Genomic DNA, 24372 nt, shown 5'->3' on the forward strand with positions numbered 1-24372 from the left:
GTGCTAAGCTACTTACTATTTTAAGTCGTGGTTATGTGCCCAATGTTCTGTGTAGCCTGTGGTAGACTTGAAGCTATATATGCACTTTGATTTGGGACATAACCAAATGGATTATGATGATCATATCAAAATCGATCCAAATAGGTTTGATTTGAAATTTTTAAAACATACAGACACAAAGAAACAAACAAAAACCCAAAAACCAAAGTTTAAAGCTGCCTACCTTGGGGCATCTGTGTGGCACAGTTGCTTAAGTATCTGATTCTTGGTTTCAGCTCAGATGGTGATCTCAGGCTCTTGGGATTGAACCCTAGTCCAGGTACACTCAAAACAGAGTCTGCTTATGCCTCTCTCTCCCTTTGTCTCTCCCTACTCCCTACCCCTCTCTAAAATAAATAAATGAATATTTAAAAAAAAAAAAAAAACCTGCCTACTGGGCAGCAGTTTAGCGCTGCCTTTGGCCCAGGGCACGGTCCTAGAGAGCCAGAATCGAGTCCCGTATTGGGCTTCCTGCATGGGGCCTGCTTCTCCCTCTGCCTGTGTCTCTGTCTCTGTGTGTGTGTGTCTCTCATGAGTAAATAAATAAAATCTTAAAAATGAAACAAAAAATAAACCTTGCCTACCTTCCAGTAACTTACAGTCATGCAAAGCGTTCATTCCAACCTTCTTTATTTAAAGACACTGTGCTAGGGGCACCTGGGGGACTCAGTCAGTTAAGCTTCTGAAACTCTTGTTTTTGCCTCTGGTCAGGAGCTCAGAATTGTGGGATCTGGCCCTGCATAGGGCTCCCATTCTCAGTGGGTAGTCAGTTTAGGATTTTCTCTCTCTCTGTCTGCCTCTCCTCCTGCTCATGCAGTTTTTCTTCCTCTCTCTCTCCCTCTCCCTAAATAAATAAAATCTTAAAAATAAATAAAGGTGTTTTGCTTGAATTCCAGGAAGTGTAATTAGATTTGCTTACAGTCTGAGAAAGGACCCTTGTTCTTATAAGGTGCCATATACCTCACTGGGGACATTGAACTAATCTCTGCTACTTGTGTTGAACAGAATAGTACCAACTCTTGGGTTTAGTTTTTTACAGACAATTTTGGTGATTAAAAAAAAAAATACATATATATATATTTATGCTTTACATGTTTGTCCATGCTTTATGTGTTTGTTCTCACTTAATTCCCATAAGGATCAGAAGGGTAGGGCCAGTTTTATCTCTGTAGTCAGATGATGAGGCAACAGAGTGCTAGAGATGATCTTGCCCACAGTTGTAAAGGTGAGAAGTAGCAGAATGATAATTTGAACCCTGTGTCTTATTCTAGAATCCACATAATTCATGTTTGACCATCCTATTTCCTTGGTAAATACTATTTGTCATCAGATAGCATAGGCCATTGGCACCTTATTTATTTTGATGCTAGACATTCTAAAATTATCTCAATATAGTATCACTAATAGGTATTGAACTTTGTGGATTTTTTTTATTAAAAGATTGAGGGGAAAAAAAAGATTGAGGGGTTGTTTTTCCTTATAACCTAAAACAAAATTAATACAAGATGGTATTTGTTTTACATTGATTTATATTTCTATATTTTACTCAAATGTGGTATTTAAGAGTCCATCAAATTTATTTCCTTATATAAATATTGTGACTGTTTTGATGGTATCAGAGTATAAACCACTATTACATCAGTTTTTTTTTAATATTTTAAGAATGTTACTGATATCTCTAAATGGCAGATGACTTCATGAGTTGAGAATATACTACAAATCAATGTCCACTGTGCCATTTCTTAGTTTTTTGTTTGTTTGTTTTTCTTTTATTTATTTTTTTTAATTTTGATTACCAACCTCTACATCTATTTCTTTGGAGAAAAATGACTTTTATATTACTCTGAAATTTATATGCCAAAATCCCATTGTTTTCCATTGCCTGTAGTTTTATTTTGAATTTATTTTGAATAGTCAGTGTTAGATACACACTCTCAAACATTTTTCATACTGTTAAATTCAAATAATTTTTACTTTTTGATCCATAAAGGTAAGAGAAAGGAAATAGTAAAGCATACTACTATGATCACATTAACCTGTTTAAGTTATTCTATTATTTTATAACAATTCATTTTGATTACAATGAATCAGTAAAAGGTTATGCCATTTCAGGATTTATATTATAAAAGTTATTAGAACAAAAATTGAAGTGATGAGAAACATTGATTATCTTCAGATGCACTAGAAGATATTAAATGCTTTATTTGATGTATTTTTCAAACTTCAAAACAAGGTAATACATCTCCAGTTAAAGTAATCGAAGTGTAGCAGAACATTTAAAATAAAAGAATGTCCTACATTTTTTGTTGCCTTTGTTCTTCTTGGCTGGACATTTGCCCATGTGACTTCTCATGGAAATTAGCTGAGAGCTGTACATTTCTCCAGGTCTACACCCAATCCTTTAAGATTGGAGATTGCCACTGTCATCTGGCCTCTCTTTTACATAAATAGCAAGATGCTTATTACAAATATCATTTTATCTTGTTTTTGAGATTGTTTATAAATAATATATAATGTGAAATGAGGAATTTATAATTTCAGAATTTTCCTCAAGTACTGATTTTTATTTTCCAATGTTCACATATAGCTAAAATATATTATCTAAGAATTCATATTCTATAGAATAATAATAATAAAAACAATAAAACAGAATAACATCAGTTTTGACCAAATTCTTTTTTTTTTTTTTTTCTAAAAAAATTATTTATTTATTCATGACAGAGAGAGGCAGAGGGATAAGCAGACTCCTTGCGGGGAGCCTGATGCATGACTCCATCCCAGGATGGATGCCTGTGTGTGTGTGTGTGTGTGTGTGTGTGTGTGCACGTGTGTGTGGGATATATATATATATATATCCCACAGAGCAGTAAACTTCTTTGTGTGTGAAAAATTTGTAAGAATTCAAAGAAGCACAGAACGAGATATTAAATTAACTAGTATATCAAAATATTAAGAAAAAATATTAACGTTATAAATGATAGTATAAGACACAAAAATAGTAAATTAAGGGCAGAAAAGAAAAAGATGTTGAGAAATGACTCTGGACAAAAAGAACACATAGAACTGTGGATTCTTTACCTTGCTCAGTGGTTAGCTAGGTCTGTCGACTGGTAAGGATGTTATTTGTGGTTTGTTCTTTCAAAGTGCCACCAAACACCCTTATGCAAAACATGATGGTGTGTTGAGGCTCCTTCCCCCATCTACCGGAGAGAAGAAGTGGGTTTACCTCTCCTGAGATCCTGAGGCCATGCCCTCCTCAAAGCCTATAGCCAGTTCTTGCAGATTTATTTCACTTTGTTTACCCTAGAAGTCAGATAAATTGAACTATAGACAAAATCAGATTTGTACTCTCCTGTTCTTTTCAAGCCTACCCTAAACCAGGATATCTCAGCTGCAACATTATTGACATTTTGGGCCAAATAATTTTGTGTGTATATACACAGGGAAGAGGAGGGCTGTCCTGTGTTCTGTAGGATGTTTGACAGCATCTCTGACTTCTACCCACTTAATCTAAGTAGCATCCCTCAGTTGTGGCCACTAAAAAGGTAATCAAAATTGCTGAATGTTCTTTGTAGGGCAAAAGTGCTCCAGATGGAGAATTACTGCCCTAAATAAAGATTGTGCTTATTTCTTCTCTTCTTGTAATAATATTCCTTGGTTTATATTTCAGTATAATTGCTGGGCTTGCCCTGATCCATCCTCAATCTCTCCCTAGCAGTGCTTACACAGATAGGAGAAAAGAATACAAGGTAGTTTCGTTCTGCATTTTGGAACCATCTAGCCCCCAAGGTGATGAGCCCAGTGGCTTTGGTCTCATTAGCATAAAAAGATTTCACAGGAACTTCAAACTGTTACTACAGTGCACATCCATGCACACCCATATACACACACACAGAGAGTTATAAACAACCCAGTAGTTAAAAGCAGAAGCTACATAAAAATATAGCTGAACGGGCACCTGGGTGACTCAGTCGGTTAGGTCATGATCCTGGGGTCTTGGGATCAAGCCTCACATCGGGCTCCCTATTCAGCGGGGAGTCTGCTTCTCCCTTTCCCTGCCCCTCCCCTGCACTCGTGCTCTCTCTTTATCTCTTTCACTCTCTCTAAATAAATAAATAAATGAAACCAAAAGCAATATAGCTGAAAATAACAGGAAGTATATATATTTTGTTTGTTTGTTTGTTTTATTTTTTACTCGGGTTGTATATAAAAATATTGGTTAAAAACATTAAGACGTTTTGTTCCTTTACCGTATCAACCACACCATTCTTTCCAGCAAACCTTGCCTGTGAAAATGACAATACAAAGAAAACTGTCAGAATATGGAAGATTTTGTTTCCTATAATGGGATGTTGTAGAGAAGGAACATTAAGGATTACGTTCCTAATCCATTGCACAACTCCAGTGGTGCAAGATGGGACTGCATAATGTATCCACTTTCATGCCGTCTATTTTAAGCACCCAAGTTTTATGATAAAGAAGTTAATGTGGTTTCCAGTAGTGTCTAACTTACCCTCAGGGAGTAGCTCCTGCTGGGAGACCTTGGCTCATTATGGATTATTTTGTAGCATCAGTCATGCTATGAGATGACAAGGCTTTATAAGACAAATATTATGGATCAATCTTCAGAGGCCAGCACAACATGCAGCCAAAAATCCTCATTGGCAGAACAAAACTGAAAGCTCTTAATGAATTCTGTTACCGTGGCAGCATACTGTCAAATTATGCACTAATAGCAAAAGAGCTAGAAAACCATACCAAGAAACCAGCATGTCTTTTGGCAAGCTGGAGACCAGGGTCTGGTGCTGAGCTTCCAAACATTCTAAAGCAGAGAATTAACTTCAGAGTAAGCCAAAATCCTTGTGCAAACTCTCCAGGCTTTCAGGTGTGAATCCCAGAGCAGCTACTTGAACATGAGGTTTATTTATTTTTTTTCTTTTCTTGTTGCTTCTTTGTATTTTTTAATTTTTTTTAAAGATTTTTTTTTTTCCCAAATGTAATTAGATGTTAGTTGGTTTAACAATAAAGAGCATACCAAAGGGGAGATGAGACTACATTTTAGGGAACAGAGTTCTATTTTATAAGTCAATTCCTATGCTGTATCTGCATCTGTAATTTAAGACATGGCAGGATTTTAAGGCAATTAGCATAATATAAAGGTGACCAGATGTCTTTCATTGCTCAGGAATGAGCCTGCATTTTATATTTTTGTCTTTGGACGATAACCACATTGAAATCTTTCTCAAATTGAATCAGGTAGATCATGTTGTAAATCACCTGAAATATCAGGAAGTCAGAGATTTAAATGATATGTATATAAAGCATCTGGGAGAAGAATGATGTACAAGTTATCTGTAAAGATTCGTTTATCTGTAGTATTTCTTTTCTCTGTTTCAGGGCTGTTATTTCCCAGTTTCCTAAAACTTTGGCACTCACATTGCGAACTTACCCGAAACACTGTTTCCTTTGTTCTTACTCAAATTCTGTGCACTGATTCTGATCTTGCATTAATTTCCCTTTTCTTTCCCAGAAAATACAGCTTTCCAGGTCTCTTCTCCCATTGTCTTTGGTTTGGTTTATTGAAATAAAAGGAAAGAATATGGCGATGGGGAAGTCGATTTCAGACTTGCTCCCTGAAAACCTGGAGGTTTAACAGAGGTGGCTTCTGAGCCTGTAGGTGGAGAGAGAACACAGGGAGCAGAGGGGCTCTAGGCTTTCATTCCAACTTCCATGGCAGCAGTTGTTTGTTTGTTTGTTTGTTTGTTTTTTCAAGATTTTATTTATTTATTCATGAGACACAGAGAGAGAGAGTCAGAGACACAGGCAGAGGGAGAAGCAGGCTCCTCACAGGGAGCCTGATATGGGACTCGATCCCAGGACTCCAGGATCAGGCCCTGGGCTGAAGGCGGGCGCTCAAACGCTGAGCCACCCAGGTGTCCCATGGCAGCAGTTTTCAAATAACACTCTATTTAAAGAAAGATTTCCACAACACAAATATCTCAACAATGATAGAACCCACAAAGCTATCAGATCGAGTGTACCCAGGTAGGGCATTTGATGAAAGAAAACTATCTACCTGCAAAACAGAAGTGTGGGGAGGTTGAAAGAATTCACTGTGGATGTTTTATTCCTGGATTAATCTTCCTTCAACCACCTTTTTTCATGGAGCCCAACACATGGGTTGAACTCATGACCCTGAGACCAAGACTTGGGGTGAGATCAAGAATCCAATGCTTAACCGACTGAGCCATTCAGGAGCTCCCACCCCTCCGACCCCTTTACCCCCATTTCCTTCAACCACCTTCAGTGCAATGTCAACAGAATAATCTGGAACTATGCATTTCCTCCCATTTTATAGTAGTTCCTCTCCCCCAAAAAATCTAGCATGAGGGACGCCTGGGTGGCTTAGTGGTTGAGCATCTGCCATTGGCTCAGATTGTGATCCCAGGGTCCCAGGATTGAGTCCCACAACCGCTCCCTGCATGGAGCCTGCTTCTCCCTCTTCCTATGTCTCTGCCTCTCTGCCTGTCTCTCTCTCTCTGTCTCTGTCTCTGTCTCTCATGAATAAGTAAAATCTTAAAAAAAATCTAGCATGATTTCACACCTTCTGCCATCTGAACAGGAGCCAAGCATCTAGTGGTTCTAGAGTATTTCCATTGAGTGGGAGCATAAGATAATATAAAAGGGAAAAGATGTCACTAGGTACTGAGACAAGCAAATTAACAACTATCTCCAATGATGTCTCTATTGTTGTCCCAAAGAAAGATTGTATATCTCAACAGTTTCTATGGCTAGAAAATCATTTTTATAGGAAAAAAATGTTACTTTTTAGTCATTAATATATTTTCACTCAATATAGATTTATTTTCACATACAGTAAAATTTATAATTTGTATCATAATAAGATGTAAAGCTAATTTTAAAGTTAAAAAATAAATTTATACCAAAGCACTTTAGAGATTTTTCCTACATTAATGAAAATAGAGTTTGGAATTTATAGGACATGATGTCAAAATGCTAACACTTCCTTGCATAACTTGAAAGAGCAGGAAGTCTTAGATTGCTATTTTCATTTAAGTCCTTGAAATTTACCCTTAATTAACTGCTGTTAAACAGCTTTTTCAATGATGTTGGATAGTAAATAATTTATTATTTATCTCAGTTTTTTTTTTTCTTGAGGAAACAACTCTTATTGGTATAAGTTTTCCCCTATATAAAGGAAAATTATTTCTTAAATTTACAATAGAAAATTTAATACATTTTCTTTTAAAAATACTGTTTTCTCTAAATCCAAGCGGTATGATTTTGTTTTTTTAATCTTAGCATAGTAAAGAACTATGTAAAGAGGTATTTTAGGTTACATTATGTCAGCAGATTTTGGTTACTTGGGAAAAAATATTAAAATAACATGTTTCTAATTTTTTATTAAATTTTACCTCCTTTGTATAAAGCAGGAAATACTTTGGCAAGCTACAGCTTTTAAAATGAACATTGAGTGTTTTACTAGAAAGAAAGACTTTGAAAGTTTCCTTGTGTTTTTAACAGTGGCTGGAAAAGGAAAAGAAATTAAATAGATAAATGGCTAGAGTAGAAATGCACGGTTACAATGGAATAATACTTAAGTCCAAATCAAGTTTAAGTATAGAGTATATTTTAAAATATCTTCAGAGGAAGAAAAATATTATCTCTTTTAAGATTAAAAATTTGCTTTTTAAACATGTATTTTCAGATGATTTTACTTGTGATTATGTATGTCTGATTCAAACCATGTTATGTTTCTTTCTGTATTTGGCAACAGTCAACCATGAAAATTAAAATTAGCATTTAAGAAATAATTCAAGGAAAAGACTCTTCCAATAATATTTGCCCCAGTGAGCTGGGTAATTCTTGTAAATTGGTCTTTTGGCCTGAGTGCTTTAGATAATTACTTAAATTCTCTATTTCAGGTTGAATATTCAGATAGTACTCAATATCAGGCATATGATAAAAATGATTTATTTTTTCTTCAGTAACTTGATGAAAGATTGAGTGAAACAGTACACTTTACTATACCTACCTGCGTATTGACATTTTATATTCTTAGATTGTTCAGAAGTAGTGTCTCTTTAATTTGATTAGATCTTTTTACCTATTGTCATTTTCCAATTTGATGGATTAACAAAGATTTGTTCAATCAAAGAGAATTCTGGATAAATGGTGAAACATTAGTTTCTATCAGTATGTAACTCAAACTATTCTTTATTCTGTCCATGCAAACCAGTGATTAGATTACCTGTAAACATTACTGGGGTAGGGGAAATGAATGCATTATTTACTCCAGCGAGGGTGTTTTTGGTTTTGTGTAATTGAAATTTTCTTTTCCTTTTTCAGTAGTATTTTTAATTTATGTTGTGCATTGAGAAATAATTTTCCCTTGCCTTTTGTAGTTTTTAATTCATGAAAATAAACTTAAACCAGGAGATTATAGTTATAATATTTCTTATTTATTAATGTAAAAATCCTATTAACTATTGCGATTTAGACTTTATTATATTTTAAATTAACATATTCCTGTTTTGTGACTTTTTAACAGGGAATAACTTCAAGCTCTCCTGGTGGATATAGATTTTTGCTGCAAGGAAATAACAGTAAGTGCTTATGTGTGTGCAATAACTTTTTAAAAACTACAACATCTTAATATTTGGAATTCGATTACACTTAAATGCATGCAAAAAGTTAATATTATTATTTAAATTTAGGCTCCCAATTTATACTTTTGATAAGATATACTCACTCTAGTAGTATTTGCCATAGAATTTTAAAAGATTATTGGCAGATCATTTGAATAATGGAGAAATATAGATCCATAGCCAAGTCTTTACATTTTGTCCAACGTGTTTGTTCTGTTGTGCTATATAAAACTCGTTTATGCTTTTATGATATTTCTTATCTCTTGGATTAGCTGTTTTACAGACAGTCTGCTTTCTATGGGCAATTATTTGAATATTGGTTTTTAAATTTTGGATGGTGGGATATTCATTTTGCATTAATAACAGCTTTCGGAGCAAACTCAAATTCATCTTTTGCAGTGTTGCATTTTAAATAGTTTTCATACAAATACAAGTCACTAAGTCTTACATTAATCTCACAGAAGGTGGGAAGGGGCATCTTTCTCCCAAATGAAGTTAATAGTAAAGTGGGAAGGAGCAGCTTCTCAGCTATTCCACAGTGCATTTTTATAATGGTTTAAATCTGTGTTTATTTCAGATGTGAACATAAGTAACTTTTGTTTTACCTGCCATCCTGGGTTATCATGTGCCTTTCTTTACATTAATGTAATTACCTGGGAATTATCTCTATTCCAAATTGAATAGGGAAATATCAGCATGCTGCAGGCTCTGTGCTCATCCAGGAATTAAAGTAATTTAAGATACGAGGTTTTAAATGGAAACTCTCTTTGTAAGGAGAAGACGTAATTCACTGCCAGAGGTATCTTCTCACTGAGGCCTCTGGAGAGAGACAAAAATGCACTCCAAAACCTAAATTCTTGATTTTCTAAATAGTTCTGATGCTGTTATCTTATCTACTCAGACAGATTTCTAGTGTGTTGTGTGGTCTGGGCTGTGACCTGGCTTTTGATCCTTTGGATACTGGTCCCTGGGTATCTTCCTCACTCAAAAGTTGAGCTACTTGGTGTCAGTCCTATCTGGTGATCTTCAACTGACTAAGCCTCCTCAGGCAATTACAGTGTCTTCCTCAAATATGATGAATTAAAAAATATATATATATATTATAGACTAGGGAATGGTTATACCTATAAAATTGCTGCAAGGCTCATTCAGGAACTTGTTGTATTGTAAAAGAAATTATTTTCTGTTTGGGGGATTCCAACTTCACCTGTTTGTGACAAAAGTTGTAGATACAGGCTTCAGAGAAAGAGTTGCATGGATGTTTAAGAAGTGTTAACAGTACTAGTTTTGTGATAGCTTAAATGTGATGTAAAGTGACTGTTGAAATGACTCAAACTATTGCTCTTTCTTACTGTGGAAAATAAAGAGGAGAAAGGACAGAGAAGATATCTTGATAACATGACACGTGTGAGCATGTCCACTTCCTTATAACCAAATGACGATCATTGATAGTAGAATCACATATTTATTACGCGATAACTCAGTTGGTTCGGACTCTCTTTTTCTTAGACATTCTAGTATTTTTTCAATCTTCAAGTCATGTAATATACTTTCTAGGAACAATAAAATATAAATACGAGTGAGTATAAATAAAATATATATATTTATACAAGTGCGTATACATCTATGTAGGTATATATCTGTACACACACACATCAGCAAAATTATATTTTCTTAGGGTCCCTAAATGGGAAACTTTGAATACTCAGACAGAATTTTATTTACCTTTGGATTATTCTAAATGAGTTTGTCTCTAAATCTTCAATCTCAGTCTGTTCTTATTTTGTCCTTTATCCATGCATTGAAGAACTCTTGGGTGGCTGGATGTGTGGTCTCAGATACTGATGGTTTAGGGTAGAAAGATTAAGTTCCTGTCTACTAGTTGCCTGTAGGCTCCTGGAGAAAATATGAACATTTAACAAATTTAATTCATTGTGGTGAGAATTGCAATAGAAATCAGGATACAGTGGTTGGGAAGTAAGAGGTAAGTGACAAGGCCATCCTGGAGATCTAAAGCCTTGTTTTCTGGAGGAGATATTTCTAGAACCATAGTATCTGTGTGCAACAGATGGGGGTGGTGGTGGTAGTGGTGGTGTTGCTGTGTGTGTGTGTGTGTGTGTGTGTGTGTGTGTATGTTCTGGAGTGTGGAGTTTGGGCACGGAGTATGGGGTGAAAGTGAAGATGAGGATGAGAAGAATATAGGAATCATTCCAGGCTCTATGGGAACGGAAAGCTGTATGCCCAGGAGAGTGTAAGATCAAGCAGACAGGAGAGCGCTGCATGCTCAGGGAGCACAGGATAAAAGTTGCCAAGTGGCAGGAAATTGAGATTTTAGAGCATAAAATTACATCCACAACTCTACTGAGAAGTTTGCATTTCATCAGACTGTCCCCCAGGAAACAAAAGGGAACAAACAAAATCCTACTGGATTTTACAACAGTATGGGGCACTGGAGGTGTCTTTGGGAAATATCAATACAGTGGCAATTTTGAAGAAGGATTAGGAGAGATGGAAAAGGAACAGCAGAAATGGAGATACAAAAAATGGGTTAGGAAATTAAATTAGTCATTACAAGAATTAAGTGATGGCCAACTTATCAAAGGAGGTGGCTTTCTGGGTCGAACAGGAGCCTGAAAAACTCTACCTCTGAACAGTGCAGACAAGACTGTTTATCTGAGGTTTTATCTGTCCTGTTTGAAGCAGGAAATCTATGGGATGATTATTGACTGAAAGACCCATGGATGGGTTTAGCTAATGCTAAAATAAACAGCTGCAGAAACACAAAGATGTCATGAGATTTAGGGTTCTGGAGACTTCTCCGGTCCTAGGAGGCACTAGGTATGATTATGGAGCCCAGTTCAGGACCCAGACAGAACCCATTGGCTATGACCATGTTTTCTCTCTTTTGTATACTGTCCAACACAGTAGCCACTGGCCTCATAGGACTGTTACCATTAAAATCAATTAAAATAAATGAAATTACCAATTTCCTTCCCCGTGGCATGTACCACAATTCAAGTGCTCAAACACCAAATGTGGTGAGCAGCTATGCTATTGGACAGCATGTAAGTTGCCAAAAGGCATATCTGACAAAGCCATTCTAGATTTTCAAAGGACTCGTGAAAGAATGCAATTTTGAATCACAAAAGCAAATACATAACTAAAAGCATTTTAACGTTTATACCCTTCTAAAACTTTTAGAAATAAAGAGACTTAATTATATCCTTCGTCCGTAATCAGTTAGTCTGGTGAATAACATCTGAATTTTAATAGAATGAGAAAATTTTAAATCTTCAAGTTTATATTTGATGGATTTTTCTTTTCCAGCACAGAGAGCATAACTAAAGGCTACCCTGGCATCTTACAGAACTGACAAAAAGATTATGGTAATAAATCACAGGGACCACTGTAGAGCAAGACAGTTTTCTCAAAATATCTTATTTTCTTAATGTTTTTCCAGCATCTCAATTTCCATCTTTAAATTCATTAATAAAACTTATTGATGTCAGTTCTCACTAAAAGATGATACCATCTGGGAAAACAATCTTATTAGATTGTAATTTCCAGGGCTCCATATGTAAACTACAGTTCACCACCTCTGACCTCCTCAAATGTATAAGATAGAAAAGATAGAAAAATCTAAAATATCAGTTTTTAATAATAGTGTTCCTAAATGATGAGATATTTCATTTCTGAGGGAAATACACCCTGATTGCACAGGGGAAAGCCAATTTGCTCTCTAATTACACACAACCTGAGTTCATTACAGGTGGTCTGTAGGTTAAAGGATGTTTCACACCTGGAAGAATGTTGATTATAAACAGATTACTTGATCTTCCTTTACCGTTATTTGCAGATTAGATATTCTACTTGGGGGGAGAAAAAAAATCAGTTGGAAACAGTGTAGGAAGGAAGCTGTGAAGATCGGAGTTAATTTGTAGCTATAGCCCTGGCCTGGTTTTCAGAGAGCTCTCCCCGTCGTATTATTTACTGATTTACTGGCTATTTGTATTTGCATTTGGTTACTTGTCTCACACTTCAAACACACACACACACACACACACACACACACACACACACAAAACAAGCCTGTATTTCATCCTCTCTCCCAGAAGAGAAGTTTATCAGTGCTTTTGTCTGTTCAACTTTGACATTGTAAAATGAATCTCCATTCCCCTCTGTCAAAAATAGCTTCATCATTGGTCTCCTTGACTATGTACCTTCCTTCTTCCTTGCAGATTCATGTAGGGCATTGTTTTCATCATACCCCCTTTTATTCCCTCACAATCCTTTACAGGGTACGCTGATCCCACAGAGTAAAATCTGGCCTTTAGCTTTGCCTTCAAAACTCTTCTAACATGTCCCTGTCTGCAATAGGGACACTTAAATTAAGTGACTGGCTATCAGCTATGTTGCTGATGTTCTGGCTCCCCTCCAGCTGGTAAGGGCATTTGTTCCTCCCTCTGCCTACCCTCAGCTCCTGTTTTCTCTACCCTGAACTCTTCCACATTCAAGTTACTTTCTCCAGATAGCCTTGGTCTCTCAGGATCCGAATTCCACCCAATATTTCTCACTTTTCCTGGAGTTTATTAGTTTGGTTCATCCGCATGCTCCCTTGTGACCACTCTCAAAATGAAATGAAATTAATAATACCTACTTAAGTCTATTAGTCATGTCCGCCTAGCTTGCTTGAGGACAGTTGTCACATAATAAACTTACAAGATCGTATCGGCAGGGGTGCACTCTTAAGTTTCTGTTGATTGAGAATTCAAAGAACAAGCACCTTGACCTGTGCATCTTGATCAACTCACTGACTCATGTTGACCTTAGCTGCAACACAGATAGAATTCACAAAATATCATTGTCCTCATTTTGCTCAACAATGCTGGGGCATAGGATTTTCTTCTCAGAATTTCTAAAGAGTTATAACTCCATAAATATTGCTACCCTGTGTGTCTAAAGATCAAGCCCGTTTCTAAAATAACATTAATGTGTTCATGTAGTTACCTTTAAAGAAAACGTGAATTTTTAACTTATCTGCCCATAAAATATTAAGTTTTCTGAAGTAACTACTATGGTCATTTCTGTCTTCATTTATTTTTTTTTTCTGTCTTCATTTATAATAAACATTTCATTCAATGGAAATGAAAGGCAACATATTTTATTAATAATTGTATTTATTAAGATATAGAGATATCACAAGGGATCAGCTTTTATGTTTAAAAAGAACTTAAGAAACGTGAGAGAGTATCTTCTTTAGCTACATCTGTAGAAAAAATACAAGTGTTTAACATACCTAATGACCACTTCAGTGTCTCCTGAAAGTACACCTAGCAGGTGCAATCAATTATCCAGCTTTCTCATACAAATAACTTACGTCATGCAATTTCATCTTCCATTGTCACTTCATGTATAAATGATCCTCATGGAATGAAACCAAGGATAGCCCGATTGTGATGGAAGAATGAGAAAAACATATTTGGAGTGATAGGAGACTTCATGCAGGGGATAAAATGAGGATGAAGAATGTTTCGTATTAGCTATTGGAAAGCCTGAGGGATTTCCCAGGTATGAAGAGGGAGAATGGCAAAGATAGATTTTGACTAGATGCAGTTACCTGAAATTTGACCCAGGATATGAATTTAGAAAAAAAAAAAAAAAAAAGCTACTGTAATATGATTATGCAAAGTCGTGTTGCCTGTGTTTGCCAACCTTACGTAGAGCACATTAAGCAACTGTGATCATTTCTAAAAATGACAACTTTAGGTGTGGAAATTAATTAGAATCAGGGTTTGTGAGAATTATACAAATTCAATTTATGGTCATGAATTTGAAGTTCAACTTTATATTGAAACTGATTTTATTTCCCCCTGAATGAACTGCTGAGTAAATGGCTCATTTGAAACTGTATTTGGTTGGTTTTTTGTTTTGTTTTGTTTCATGGTTTTTTGTTTGTTTGAGTTTTTTTTTATTTTATTATTATTATTCAAAAGAACATAATATAAATGCTTTAACCGTTTGAATAAGGGGATTTTATACAATTAGTCACTTAGCAGAGTATAGCCTTGTAGGTCTTGGCAGCAGACCGAATTATTGGCTAGAATGAGCCAGAAGCTGTTTTTCCCTGAGGTGGGCTGAACTAGAAGAGTAGTCAAAAGGAATAGGACTATTCTGGAGCTTGGTCATTGGGTCAAAAGAAGGAAATTCTAAATAGGGAAGCATGAGGAAAGAAGGACCCTGCTGATAATAAATGGAACCCAAAGTAGATGAGGCAGCTGCTCAGAGACTGGGGGGTTCAGGGAGCAGCCTGAAGTCAAGAAGCTTGGCCGTGTCTTCAGACTGTGTCCTTGGTGGCGTTCTCAGTTTCCAGAAGTGGTGTTCACTGCCCATGCAGGCACATGGATCTGATTTTAACTGACAGCATCAATCAGCCTTATCCCATCCACTACTTAGGAGATTTTATCTTTGAATCAATACCATCTGTGTCAAGAGGGAAAAAAAAACAAAAAAACAAAAAAATCACCACAAAACCAAAAAGATACGTTTATACATATTCATTCCTTCCAATTAAAACAAGCAAAGCAGAACAAAAAGATGAAGAGATTATTCAAGACAATCAGCTGGATCTCATAATTTTGTGTAATTTCCTTATCTCCACTCTCCAAACACTATGAATTGCATGTTGGTATAAAACAATTGATTCACATGTATTTATAAGAAATAATTCAATAAAATTGAATTCAGTATTTATTATATAAGTGCTGGTTGAGAATAGAGGATTGGAGTCAGACATACTTGGTTTTAAATCTTGCCTGTATTAATTTCTAAAATTATTCTTGGTAAAGTTAAATAAACACTTTGGTCCTTATATCACTTTCTTATTCTTATTAATAATAATTATCATTTTTACTGAAGTATGGTTGGTATACACTATTATATTACTTTCAGGTGTACAACATAGTAATTCTACAATTATACACATTATGCAGTGTCCCCCACAGTAAGTGTAGTCACCATCTGCCACTATACAAATTCATTACAATATCATTAACTATATTCCCTATGTGCTACTTTTCACTTCTTTGACTCATTTATTTTTGTAACTGGGAGCTTGTACCTCTTAATCCCTTTCACCTATTTTGCCCATCCCTCACCCCCTAACCTCTCAGGCAACCATTACTTTGTTCTCTGTATTTATGAGTCTATTTCTTTTTGTTTGTTTTGTTTTGTTTAGATTCCATATATAAATGGAATCATATGGTATTTGTCTTTCTCTGACATATGTTTCTTAGTTTCTTAATATCCTTTCGATCCATCCATGTTGTTGGAAGTGGCAAGATTTATTTAATGCCTGAATACTATTCCATTGTGTATCTATACCATTACTTTATCCATTCATCTATTGATGGTTACCTAGGTTACTTTCATATCTTGGCTATTGTAAATAACTGCAGTGAAGATAGGGGTGCATGCATCTTTTTGAATGAGTGCTTTTTGTGTTGTTGGTCAATATCTAGAAGTGGAATTACTGGGTTATGTAGTATTTATATTTGTAATTTTTTTGAGGAAATTACATACCGTCTTGTACAGTGGCTGCAACTGTTTGCCTTCCCACCAACACTGCACAATGTTTTCTCTTTCTCCACATCTTTATCAACACTTCTTATTTGCTGTCTTTTTGATACTAGCCATTCTGACTGGAGTGAGATGATATCTCATTTCCCTAAAGATTAGTGATGTTAAGCATCTTTTCACATGTCCGTTGACCATCTCCATATCTTCTTTGGAAAAACGTCTTTCCAGGTCTTCTACCTACTTTTTAATCAGATTTATTGATTGATTATTTATATATTTATTTTTGGTGTTGAGCTGTATAAATTCTTTAAATGTTTATTTGGAGGTTGTTATAGGGATCAAAATAAGGTTATGTTTATCAAGCACTTAGGAGAAAAACTATCTAGGGAAGGAAGTACTCCTGAGTCTGATTCCCATGATGTAGGCTCTACTCCCAACCAGTGGTCTGCTTTTGTTTTTGTTGATACCCTAGCTCCAGCAACTTTCTGCAATTTCCTCTTCTCTTAACATCTATGAAGACTTAAGTCAAATTTTTAACTTCCTCAAAGCAACAGGAGGGGGCTTTAGGGCTTGCAATTTTAGATACTAAACTCACACCTGTTTGTTCATATTTTTTTTCCTCTCTGATTTTCCTTATTATTATTATGTTTTATTTATCTATTTGCTTACTTATATTTATATATCATATAGTATATTATAAGCCTTTTATTTTTATGCTAAATTATTTCTGTTTTGTTGCTTTAAATTCTTTATAAATGTCAGAGGTTTAGTAAATAAGTTATGTCTTACCTAAAAGTATAGAATATTGATTTTTAAAAATAAGCATTATCTGTATGTAGTTGGAAACAGGAGTTACAAAATAGCTTATTTAACTCATAGGTCAACCGAAGATTCATATTTATTATTTGATTAGTGATCTTGATGTGTCATTGCTTTATTCTGAGAAACTATAGAATTTAAAATCTACATATGTATATAAGGCATTTAAATTATTTGATTCAGTCAATTCAAGAAAATGTTATCTTCATTACAGCTTCCACTTCATTAATCTGGTTTGTATTCTTTAATAATATAAACTGTAAATTTAACAATAATCCCTCCCACAGTATGAGATTTCTATCATAGTAAGATATAATGAAGTCATGTTGTGTCAATATTGTTTTGCTTTCCTACTTGTTGACTGTGCTTTTGGAAGTGAAACAAGTACAAATGATAGTAATATAACTTTATGCCAGTCAACTGATGAGTGATGCCAATTTACTGAAATAATGATGTTGGCTTCACGACTAACAGCAGTCAACAATCAGTCAAATCTAGGGCTTCCTAATACTGTAATTTTGGATCTTAAAAACTGTATGTAGTTTATAATGATCATATTTCTAAATAAAAAATAAGTAATATTGATGTAAATTTGAGTATGTTTTCCTACTTCCCATTAATGTATAGAAATCAAGAATTAGTAATTTGATTATATTTCCTTTTTAAGATTATATTTATTTATTTTAGAGAGAGAGTGCATGGAAGTTGTAGGGGGAGCAAAGGAAGAGGGAGAAGACAGGGGAAAGAATCTCAAGCAGACTCTGTGCTGAGCACAGAGCCCAACATGGGGCTGGATCTCATGACCCTGAGATCATAACCTGAGCTGAAACCAAGGGTCGGATGCTTAAATGACTGAGCCACACAGATGTCCCAATTATATTTCAAATATATTCAGAAAATTTATCATGTAAAACATGTTTCAGGCTTTATGAAATAAAGGCTTAAGAATTTCTAATGTCCTTTTAAAGTTTTGTTTCATTTTTTTTATTTGTCTTACTAGAATTTTTTTTCTTTTATTAAAGATTTTATTTATTTATTTATGAGAGACACAGAGAGAGAGAGGCAGAGACATAGAGGGAGAAGCAGGCTCCCCGTGGGGAGCCGATGCAGGACTCAATCCTGGGACTCGGGAATCACACCTTGAGCTGAAGGCAGATACTCAACCAGTGAGCCACCCAGGTGTCCCTGTCTTGCTAGAATTCTGTAACTCAGGGCATACTATTGTTAAAACAAATGTTGAGGTATTATTTAAACTATAATTTTAGTTAAAAAAGGAAAATTAATAATGTGTGAAGGCTTTTTACCCAGAATAATCTTGTACTTATTGCTTAGGAGGTCAAATTCTTCTAGTTCTAAACACAATATCCTTATAACTAAAAATTTCTTTGATCTACAGTAACCAGATCAGTATTTGTCTACTCTTCGTGAAAGGTATACTGGAGAATTGAGTTCAATAGTTTTTTTCCTATTTTATATTATGTTTGTTTTTCATTTGCTTTATTATTATTTTTTTTTACAGTGCAGTAAATTTGTGGTCTCTCCTTTTTTTTAAAAAAAGATTTTATTTATTTATTCATAAGAGACTCGGAGAGGCAGAGACACAGGCAGAGGGAAGAGAAGCAGGCTTCATCCAGAAGCCCAATGTGGGACTTGATCCTGGAACCCCAGGATCATGCCCTGAGCTGAAGGCAGATGCCCAACCACTGAGCCACCCAGGCGTCCCAAATTTGTGGTCTCTAATAAAAACTAGTTTTTATTTTTCTGTTTTCGCTAGCTCTTAATACTTTAAAATCCATAGGTCATTGTCCATTGAGTACCAATACATCATGAAATAAATTTAAATCATAAAATTTGAAGTATTGGCTTTTAGACAAGAATCACTACTTCTGTGGCAGGATTTTGGATTGCCAGAAAGATACCACAGGGTGGGTACCATCTTCTCAGTCTATGCCTAGAGTTCTGTTGTCTGTAGTTATTCCATCACCCAAATAGCTAAAGCCACTGTCATGTTCCCTCGCTACATCATGCTTTCCTTTGAGCTTACTTGTCAAATATTGAGTTATTCCTGGTTCTGATTTTGCCTTATCTTCGTGGAATGTTCTTCTCATTGACTCTTCCACTTTTTTTTAGGTCTATCCTCCTGTACTTGTCTTCTTTTACAAATAAGATTTCACTTCTCATGATTTTAATTTAAAAAAATCAGTTCCCTAGGAACACCTGGGTGGCTCAGCAGTTAAGCATCTGACTTCCAGCTCAGAGTGTGATCCTGGAGTCCTGGGATCGGGTCCCACATCGGGGGGCTCCCTGCATGGAGCCTGCTTCTCCCTCTGCCTATGTCTCTGTTTCTCTCTCTCTCTCTCTCTCTCTCTCTCTCTCTGTCTCTCATGAATAAATAAAATATTTTTAAAAAATCAGTTCCCTAAACTTCCATACAAATCCACCCCATCATTTTGATTCCCTCAGTTCATGGCCAGGTCCAGATCCTTCTCAGATGCTTCAGTTATATACCCTTTCATATTCTCAAGAAATTTCTACTCTGATTGTCTTCTTTCTCTTGATGTTTAACCTGTACTTCTCCTAGCAGATTGTTCCTAGTAGATTTAAAATGTTTGAAATAATATGACACTGTAAGTAAAAACAACAGAAATCCTTGTTCAGTCTCTCATCCCTCTCCAACTAACTACAACTATGTCCATATCTCTCTTGAGATATATGATATGCTCTATGTATATATCATAGTAGATATATGATATACTTTATCTTGGAGATATATAGCATACTCATATATGTTACTATATACTATACTAGACATATGGCATACCAAATACTAGAGATTATTTTGTGGGTTTTTATTTATTTTTATTTTGTTTTTTGAACCAAAGTGTTGATAACATTTATCTTGATATAATAAAAACATAAAATCATTTTATGTGGAGTATAAATAACAGAAAGAACCTCTGTTATTTCTGAAAATTTTTTTAAAGTTTGTTTTCTGTTTCATATTTTATTTTGCTGATACATCCTAGTTGTCTTTTGAATTGAAGGAAGATACTTATCTAGTTGTGGGACTAATCTCTGAGATAAATTTCTTTATCTGTAAAAGGATTATTTTTGGTACCCACAAGCTCTCTAATGCTAGGATGAGGACATTTAAACCTTGGCCAGGCAAAATATGTTTATTCTTTAGTATTTTTATTATGTTCATATTTTTTCAAAGACAATAGAAGCTCTTCAAAGAGAGAATATGTCTATGTTTTGAAAGGTATTGGATAACTTAAGAACATAATTAGGGACACCTGGGTGGCTCAGCAGTTGAGCTTCTCCCTTCGGCTCAGGGGAATCTAGGGATCTGGGATCGAGTCCCGTGTCGGGCTCCCTGCAGGGAGCCTGCTTCTCCCTCTGCCTGCGTCTCTGCCTCTCTCTCTCTCTCTCTCTCTGTGTGTGTGTCTCTCATGAATAAATAAATAAATAAATAAAATCTTTTTTTTTTAAAAAGGACATATTTTATACTTTAACTTTCCTTAAAGATGTTAGGCATACTGAATCAAGGTGTAGAAGAAATCTTAAGGAATCTTTACTATTTGCTCATTTGTTTAATACAATCTTTTAAAATTGCATTTGAAGTAGCATTTATAAACAAATTTGTTTTGGAGATTTTTTTTTATTTGTTGAATATACATATAAAATAATAATTTTAATTGCTGTAATTTAAAGTCTAGAGCAAATTTAAATTTAGTTTGAAAGTAAATATTTCCCTAGTGTCCAATTTCCAAAAGATAGTTTCCTCTGAAGTTAAGCGGTATTTTGGTACATTTCTGATTATAAATATATTAAGAATACTAATGTTAGAAAAATTAGTGCATCTGGATTACTCTAGCTGGATATGTTCTTGCAAGTGAAATAGCTCAAAAGAAAGTGTGAAAAAAGAAAGTTTGGTTATCTAGGTATTTGGAATAAAATGGCTAAGTCTTCACTAGTTGTGAACTGTAGTTTCCTTTTAGAGTCCATCAGCACACATTCTGTCAGAAAAGAGCTGGTGGCAGTCATAATCAATCTGTGATTTTGTATCAACCAAGAAAGATGACAGATCTGAAATAGCTTTCCTTATACAGGGCTTAAGATACAAATATATGTATGCATCACTTTAGTGATAATGAAAACTGACTTTGTGACCTCAAGTAATCTTTCAAGGATATTTCCATGGACATTCAGGAAATTGCATCACTGTGTAGAATGGGTTAAATTTGACACATTTCTTTTATTCATTTTTAGAGAATGGATTCAGTTATGCTATTTTATATTCTTATTTAAATTCTTTACTGAGAATGAAGCCCTGACATTGGAATGTTACATATCCTATGTGAAATTTCGCCATTCTCTCTATCAGCTTGACCTTCTGCTATTCTTTGTATTTACCGGCTGGACATTTCACCTGTTCCTCTCAGTTTAGTAAAGCTATAAATAGGAAGAAGAAGTAGAAAAGGTTAGCCAATCAAAATGCAGAATATGGATAAAGGTCAGGGTGGTAGGGCAAGCAATTCTAATTCTCAATATATATCAGACAATAAAAATCTGACACCTCATTCTTGTGGCAAAAATTGTAATAACGGAATTGAAAATACTGTGCAAATTATTTTTCATACAAGACTTATAGTTGAAACAGAGTAATGGTATTTGTCCATTCTCATTAAACTTTTAGAATTGTGCTCTGATGCTTAAGATAAAGAAGCCATACATACACAGTAGAAAAACAACAAATGTATATTTCAAAGTTGCAGGCTTTACACATTTCTTCTTTACTCATTAATGAATTATAATTTAATTTCTATATAGACAAACTAAAGCAGAGATGACATAAATTACTGAGACTTGGAAATCCAAAATCTGAAATAAATTAAACTATGGGAAAGATTGCTGATGTCTTAATCAGTTAATTTTTTCTTTTCACATAATTTATAGTATTTGCTGGTAGTTCTTGGCATTTGTGTAATGGAGTAGGAGGTGTGAGAGTCTGAATAATGGGTCCCCAAAAGACATCCATATACTGATACCTGGACTGGAATCTGTGAATATCACCTTTTATGAGATAGATAGATGATAGATAGATAGATAGATAGATAGATAGATAGATAGATAGATAGATAGACTTTGCAGGTATAATTAAGTTAAAGATCTTAAGACAAGAAGATTTTCATTGATTATCCAAGTGGAACCTAAACACAATCATAGGTATCTTTATGAACAGGAGGCAAGGGGAGATTTTATAAGCCCACACAGGAAAAGGCAATATGAGCTTGGAGACACAGACCCATCTGAATGATATGGCTACAGGCCAAGGAATGCCAGGAACTACCACCAGAAGCTTAGAAGGGTCAAAAAAATAGATTTCCCTATAGCCCCTGGAGGGAGGATGGCCCTGACAACACTTTGATCTAGCCCAGTGGAACTAATTCCAGATTTCTGCCCTCCAGAATTATAAGAGAATAAATATATTTTACCATCAAGTTTGTGATAATTTGTTACAGCAACCATAGGAAACTAATAGAGGGGGCATTTGTGGTGAACAAACAGAGCTCTTGGAATAATTTAGTTGAAAGCAAAATTCATCAATTCAAACTCAAATGTTTCATCTTATCTTCATATATATTAATATATTAGATAAGTCATCCACTGTCTATAATAGCTTCAGGCTCATTCAACATTGTGCAGAAGGATTAGAACTGGTTGGGGAATGGGGATCCCTGGGTGGCTCAGCGGTTTGGCACCTGCCTTTAGCCCACGGTGTGATCCTGGAGTCCCGGGATCAAGTCCCACGTCGGGCTCCCTGCATGGAGCCTGCTTCTCCTCTGTGCCTCTGCCTCTCTCTCTCTGTGTGTCTTTCATGAATAAATAAATAAAATCTTAAAAAAAAAAAAAACAGTTGGGGAATGAAGAGGCCTTGAAATGCATCCCGGCTGGCTGAGAGTTTGAAGCTTCTACACCTTAATTTCCCAACTGTGTAAAGGAGAGGAATGCTATATCCAAAACATCTTCCAGTAAGTCAAGATATGTATTCTGAAGCAAAGAGGGAACTGAAAAATATCAACACCTGGGAGTGATTAAGGGTGATAAACCTGTTGGGGCACCTTGGTGAGGAAAATGAATAAAATAAAATAAAATAAAACTCTGGCTATCTGGAACATTAGAGTTCTGAATAGTAATTATAGAATATGATAAGGGTGAGATGAATAGAAATGTGCCCAAAATACAATTTTATAATCTTTTAAAGAACATGTCCCATCACTCTTCCTGCCCATATGCCCTAGATCTTATTTAAAATCTGAAAATGAGGGATCCCTGGGTGGTGCAGAGGTTTGGCGCCTGCCTTTGGCTCAGGGCACAATCATGGAGGCCCGGGATCAAATCCCACGTCGGGCTCCCTGCATGGAGCCTGGTTCTGTCTCTGCCTCTCTCTATCATAAATAAATAAAAAATAAAATAAAATAAAATAAAAATAAAATCTGAAAATGAGTAAGATACCTAAGAGTAGAAAGAAAGAAAACAGAAGAGATCCAGAGAGTGAGCACTGGGGGGACTCCCAACTATTGAGAATGGAAAAGGTGGGATTCCTGGGTGGCTCAACAGTTGAGCGTCTAACTTCGGCTCAGGGCATGATATCGGAGTCCCAGGATCGAGTCTCACATCAGGTTCCCTGCATTAGTGTGCTTCTCCCTCTGCCTATGTCTCTGCCTCTCTCTGTGTGTATCTCATGTATAAATAAATAAAATCTTTAAAAAAAAAATAATGGAAAAAGTGAGAAGTAGAAAGTGGGAAGAAAACCAGGGAAATATAGTGTCCTGGAATTCCAGTCTAAAAAAAATGACTCCAGGAAGAAAAGACCAACTGTCAAAAGCTGATATGTCAAGCAAATTAAGGATGGAGTATTCACCATCGATTGTAGAGTGCTCAGGGGTCACTGGAGACCAATACAAAAAGCAGTTTCAGTAGAGTTGTTGACTAGGGACTTATCATGAAACAAATGTTTTTCTGAAGTATTTTATAAACTGCTTCTGTGAGATTGATAAATACTCTATGAAGTTAGATGGAATTCTGTCAATTGCTGTATGATATATCTCTTTCCTAAGATATTTATTCCTTAAAATCAGTACTTAAGAGGAGGGATTAAAAGAGAAAAAAACATAAAGAATTAGGCTGGACAACTTTTCTAAGAAGTTCTGTCCTAAGAGGAAAGACAAAAATGGGGTAAAGGCTGGAGGGAAAGGTCAGGTGA

At 35.4% G+C, this 24372-nt stretch overlaps 2 long non-coding RNA genes across 2 annotated transcripts in view; one reads left to right on the plus strand and one right to left on the minus strand.

The window, feature by feature from the left end:
• Nucleotides 1-8667, plus strand: part of LOC140605468 (uncharacterized) — a 652182-nt gene extending 643515 nt beyond the window's left edge. The window contains exon 3 of the long non-coding RNA XR_012008117.1: nucleotides 8612-8667. This is a non-coding gene — a long non-coding RNA (uncharacterized lncRNA). The remainder of the gene's footprint in view (nucleotides 1-8611) is intronic.
• Nucleotides 8668-10153: 1486 nt separating this feature from the next.
• Nucleotides 10154-14105, minus strand: LOC140605469 (uncharacterized). Its single transcript, XR_012008118.1, has 4 exons — nucleotides 14005-14105; nucleotides 13428-13538; nucleotides 10434-10604; nucleotides 10154-10261 (listed from the first exon to the last, which is right to left on the minus strand). It is a non-coding gene; the product is annotated as an uncharacterized lncRNA (long non-coding RNA).
• Nucleotides 14106-24372: the final 10267 nt, after the last annotated feature.

This window comes from Canis lupus, chromosome 15 (genome assembly GCF_048164855.1).
Source record: "Canis lupus baileyi chromosome 15, mCanLup2.hap1, whole genome shotgun sequence".
Classification (NCBI taxonomy): Eukaryota; Metazoa; Chordata; class Mammalia; order Carnivora; family Canidae; genus Canis; species Canis lupus.